Source organism: Enhydra lutris, unplaced genomic scaffold (genome assembly GCF_002288905.1).
Source record: "Enhydra lutris kenyoni isolate GAN:26980312 unplaced genomic scaffold, ASM228890v2 scaffoldscaffold12, whole genome shotgun sequence".
In the NCBI taxonomy this organism is placed as follows: domain Eukaryota; kingdom Metazoa; phylum Chordata; class Mammalia; order Carnivora; family Mustelidae; genus Enhydra; species Enhydra lutris.
Genome location: NW_019154096.1, coordinates 25223312 through 25229311, shown reverse-complemented (window position 1 = coordinate 25229311; position 6000 = coordinate 25223312). Strand labels below are relative to the sequence as shown.

At 37.0% G+C, this 6000-nt stretch overlaps 1 pseudogene; it reads right to left on the bottom strand.

Moving 5' to 3' along the window:
* Positions 1–4967: 4967 nt before the first annotated feature.
* The window catches only part of LOC111144988, a 49099-nt pseudogene continuing 48066 nt past the window's right edge, over positions 4968–6000 (bottom strand).

Below are 6000 nucleotides of genomic sequence, written 5' to 3'. Positions count from 1 at the left end.
GGGCAAAATACAGGATATGATGGTTTTCAGACATTGAACAACAGGCATGACATGATCATAATTGCTTAGAGAAAGGAAACAAAGAAGGTGAGCCCTACAATTTCATCAACTTACCACTCCGAGTTAAGGAAACAAAGGTGACTATAATTTGAGTATTTGAGAGGGGAGAGCTGCAAAGGGAGCTGCCAGGCATTGCAAGGGGGTCCTCAGGTCTTTGGTTAAGAACTCATCAGAGCACATGTGAAAGAAAGCTACCAGGAAAGGAACCACTAGAATGCAATGGACTGAACAATTTCCAGAGCTGAGACAGAGCTGGGAATTGCTCATCAACCAAGCCAGAGTGGGAAAACTTTATAATACAGAAGATATCAGCTAGAGACTCCAGAAAGGTATCGTCTTAGTTGTAGGGCTAGATTAGCCCTAGAATAAAGGGTGCTCTGAAATCACCCTAAAAGAAATAAAATAACCCTTGAAAGGATTCAACTATTTTTGTTTTGTTTTTAGAGATTTTATTTATTTATCTGACAGAGAGACAGCTCAAGTAGGCAGAGCAGCAGGGAGAGGGAGAAGCAGGCTCTCCACTGAGCAAGGAGCCCAATACAGAACTCGATCCCAGGACCCTGGGATCATGACCTGAGCCGAAGCCAGCCACTTAACTGACTGAACCACCTAGGCGCCCAGGATTCAACAATTTTCAAGTAACTTACTTATGTTCCAGAGCCTAATTTAGGTATATTTATGGGAATACATAAATACCAGCGCCCAGCAAGTTTAAATTCACAATACCTGGCATCCAACTGAAAATTACCAGATGCGTTAGTTTTCTATGGCTGCCGTAACAAATTACCATGAACTCAGTGACTTCAAATAGTGTTCATTTACTTTCTCACACTATCTGTGGATCAGAAGTCTGGACACAGTATAGCTCAGCTGGGTGCCCTGCTGATGGCTTCACATGACTGAAATAATAATGTCAGTTGGCTCAGTTCTCCTCTGGAGGTTGGGAATGTCTTTCAGCTTAACCTTAGCTCCTATGGTTGTAGGACTGAGGTCCCTGTTTCCATGTCAGCTAGGGGCTGCCCTCAGCTCCTTGAGGCTTCCCACATTTCTTCTTATGAGGCCCTCTCTGTCTTCAAACTGGCAATGGTGCATCAAGTTCTACTTATGCTCCGAATCTCCCTGACGTCCTCTTCTGCTCTTAAGGACTCATGTAATTATGTTGAGGTCACCTGGATAACCCAATATAATCTTCCTATTTTAAGGCCAAATAATGAGTAAGCTTAATTACATCTGCAAGGCACCTTTTCCCATATAAGTTAATATATCCACAGCTCCCTGGATTTGAGCATAGAATCTTCTTGGAGGCCATAATTCTGCCAGTTATGCAATAAAGCAAGAAAATATGACCCATTCCAGGTGAAAATTCAAACATTAGAAATAGACCAGAAATGAGAGAACCAATTAGTGGACAAGGATGTTAAAACAGCTATTGTGCATATGTTGCATACATTTAAGAAGATATAGGAAAATATGGCCACGATGAAGAGAAAAGTAGGGGCTCCTGGGTGGCATAGTTGGTTAAGCATCAGACTTGGTTTTGACTCAGGTTGTGATCTCAGAGATGTGAGATTGATTCCCATATCAGGCTCCATGCTTAGCGTGGAATCTGCTTGGGTTTCTCTCTTCCTCTCCTGCTGCCCCTCCGCCAACCTTGTGCTTGCACTCTCTCTAAAATAAATCTTGAAATTGTGTATATATTTATATTTATAAATACACCCAAATGGAACTTTTAGAAATGAAAACTCAATATCTGAAATTTCATTGTATTTTTAATATCTGAAAATACACTGGGTATAATTAACCACAGAGTAGATGTTGCTAAAGAAAGAGAGTAAACTTGAAGACATAGCAATAAAACAATACAAAATGAAGCACACAGGGAGGAAAAACAGAAAAATTACAAAAGCTGTGGAACATTTTCAATCAATCTGAGTCAGAAAAAGAGGAAACAAAGATTTTTTTTAAAATAATGTCCAGAAACTTTCCAAATTTTTTAAAAGATTTTATTTATTTATTTGACAGACAGAGATCACAAGTAGGCAGAGAGGCAAGCAGAGGGGGGTGGGGGAAGCAGGCTCCCTGCTGAGCAGAGAGCCTGATGTGGGGGCTTGATCCCAGGAACCTGGGATCGTGACCTGAACCAAGGGCAGAAGCTTTAACCCACTGAGCCACCCAGGTGCCCCGAAACTTTCCAAATTTGATGAAAACTATAAACCCCAGAATCATGAAACTTAAGGTTTGAACCCGAGTTCGAGTTCAAATCTGCTGTATTCATGTGTAAGTCTTTGTATGGACATATGCAATATCTTGGATAAATACTCAATAGTGGGATGGCTGGATTATATTTTCTCCAAGACTGTACCTTGTATATTCACCTCTTAAGAGTAGTTTTTTTTTTTTTTAAGAACAACCATTTTAAATTTTTAATGAAGTCCAACGTATTAATTTTTTTCTCTCATGGGTTATGGTTTTGGTGTCATGTCTAGTGAATCTTTGCCTAACTAAAGTGTATGTTTAACTGTCAAAAGTCTGCCGAAGTCTTTCCAAATGGTTGTACATTTTATATTACCTCCCATAATGTATGAGAGTCCCACTTCCTCCACATCCCCAAGTCAGTCTTAAATTTTGGCCATTCTAATAGGTATGTAGTGGTACTTAATTGTGTTTTAATTTGCATTTCTCTAAGGACAAATGATATTGGACATTTTTTTCATGTGTTTACCCGATATCCATACATCTTCTTTAATGAAATAGTGATTTCACAAATATCTTTTCCAAATTATTTATTGTATTCTTTTTATATTCTTGAGTTTCAAGATCTCTTTAACTATCCTAGATATAAGTCCTTTATTAGATAAATGCTTTGGAAAGATTTTCCTTAAGTCTGTGTGTTGTCTATTCATTCTCTTAAGAGTATTTTCTGAAGAAGAGACATTTTTAATTTTGGTGAAGTCAGATTTATCAATTTGTTTTTTTAGGATCATGCTTTTCAGATTATGTCTAGCAAATCTTTGCCTAACTGAAGATAACAAAGATTTTCTTCTAAGTTTTCTTCTAGAAGTTCTATAGTTTTAGGTTTTACATTCAGGTAAATGATTCATTTTGAATTAAGTTTTGTATATATTTGTATGTGATATGGTTCAAAGGTTTTTTTAAATGTTGCATATGAATATCCAATTGTTCCAGTCCAATATGTGGAAAAGAATATCCTTTGTCTACTAAATTGCCTTTTTGCCTTTGTTTTGGAAAAATAAGTTTCCCATATATGTGGTTCTTCTTCTGGACTCTCTGTTCTATTGAAGTATTGTCTGTCTTTAAGACAATTTCATAATGTTTTGATTACTGTAGGTTTTTTTTTAAAAAAGATGTTATTTATTTATTTGACAGAGCACAAGCAGCAGGAGCTGCAGAGGGAGAAGGAGAAGCAGGCTCCCCAACTAAGCAGAGAGTCCCATGTGGAGCTCCATCCCAGGACCCTGGGATCATGATCTGAGCCAAAGGCAGCCATTTACTTGACTGAGTCACCCAGGTGCCCCGATTACTGTAGTTTTATAATAAATCCTGAAATCAGGTAGTTTTAGCTCTCCAATTTTGTTCTTTTTTTCAAACTTTTTGGCTTTTTAAGATCCATTACATTTCTATGTAAAATTTAGAATGAAATTGTAAATGTCTACAAAAAAAACCTGATGAGAACTTGATTGGGATTTCCCGCAACATATGGAACAATTTAGGGAGAATTAGTGTCTTAATGAGACCAAGTCTTCTGATTCATGAACATGGTATGTCTCTTCATTATTTAGGTCTTCTTTAATTTCTCTGGGCAATGTATCATAGTTTCTAATGTACAGAAACTGGAATATATTATTAAATCTATTTGAAAGCATTTAGTATTTTTCTTACTATTGTAAGTGGCTATTAAAATTTTGGATTTCCCCCTCTCTTTCAGTGATATATTGTGTATCAACTGTGCCATTTTATTTTATTCTTTTTTCCTTTTTCACAGAGAAATAAAGGACTAGAAATAAAAATAAAATAAAAATTTTGAATTTCCAATTTTTCATTCCTAGTACACAGAAATATCATAGTTTTATAACTTGTTACCATGTTATTTGTCAATTCTAGTAGGCCTTTTTTTTTAATCTTTTAAAAATTTTCTACTTAGACGTGATCATATTATCTCTGAAGAAGATAGTTTTAATTTTTCCTTGCCAATCTGTATGTTTTCTCCCCTTGCCTGCTTTCACTGGCTAGGACTTTCATTACAGTGTTCAATAGAAGTGGCAAGACTAAAAATTCTCACCTTGTTTCCGATATTAGGGGAAAACATTCAGTTTTTCACCATTAAATGTGATATTAGCTTTCAGTTTTTTATAGATGCCTTTTCAGGTTGAAGAAGTTCCCTTTCATTCCTAGTTTGCTGAGAGATTTCTTTTTGAAATAATGAATGAATATTCAATTTTCTTAAATGCTTTTTCTATATCAATTAAGATGATATAAAATTTTTCTCTTTTAGTCTACTAAGTTGGTGAAATACAATCAGTTTTGAGTATTAAGAGGACCTTATTTTTTGGGATAAACTCCACTAGTCATGGTGTACCACCTTTCTTATATATTGCTAGATTCATTTCAATATTTTGTTAAGGTATTTTGATATTATGGATGTGGGGACATTGGACTATAGGTTTTCTTTATTATAATGTCTTTGATTTTGGTATCAGGGTAATGCTTGCCTTATAAAAGGAACTGAGAAGTGTTCCCTCTTCTACTTTGTGGAAGGGTTTCTGTAGAATTAATATTATTTTGTCCATAAATGCCTTATAGAATTTACCAGTGAAGCCATCTGGGCCTGTGGTTATCTTTTGTTTTTTTCATCTGATGTTATTTATTTGTTACTCTTAAAAAAAATCTCAATTTTGACTAGATTCAGACTTAGAGGTAGAAGCTGTCAGGGAGGACAGCCTCTTCTCTTGGCAATCTATCCCTGGTGTTTTTCTTTGCCCTCCTTTATTCTCTTGGCCCTACGTGTCACATATTTTGCAGCCTCTTTGTGATTTTTCTTAGTACACTGTTTCTCCAAAACAATCCCAATGTTTGTGTTGGGTACTCCGTTACATGGAGTAACAAGATGCTGAATCTTGGGCACTTTGGCTCTAGGTTTCTTTCTTTGTTTAGGGACTTTCTTAAAACATACTGGCAGACATCTTCTCTCTGGAGAGATTGAAATATTTGCAGATTCTGCTAGCTCTTTTGGGTCCCAGGTGACAAGGTACAGTGGTATCAGTGAGTCCAGGAATATCTTCCCCCCTCCCTTTTTTAACAATGATTAAGTTGAGAATACTGAGATTGGCATGCACAATGAAACCTTGAACAGATTACCACTTTCTTTCTCCAGTCCTCCATGATCTGTAACAAGAATGCCCCTTCCTCAGCAGCAGGTGGCTGTGGCCATGGGTCAAGACTCTCTGCTTCACGGGAAAGCCTTTTTTGTCATCACTGCCACTGATTTGGACCATGTAATTCTTCCATCTTCACCCAGACCATTAGCAGCAACTTCTGTGGCCATCTGCTTTCATAAAAGGTGTGAAGTTTACATTCGCTGTCCACATCAATACCTTTCTGTCAGCCAGTACTGGGAAAGGATACTTTTCTACACTTCTGAGGTGCCACTAAAAAGAGCTGGGCCTGGAGTTATCTTTATGGGAAAAAAAAAATTTCAATTTCTTTCATAGATAGAAGGTAATTCAGGATATCAACTTCTTGAGTGAGCTTTGCTGATTTGTATCTCTGAAGGAATTTATCCATTTCATCTAAGTTGTTGAATTTATTGTCATACAGTTGTTTTTAAAAATAGCATTCCTGGAGCACCTGGGTGGCTCAGTGGGTTAAAGCCTCTGCCTTCGGCTCAGGTCATGATCCCAGGGTCCTGGGATCGAGCCCGGA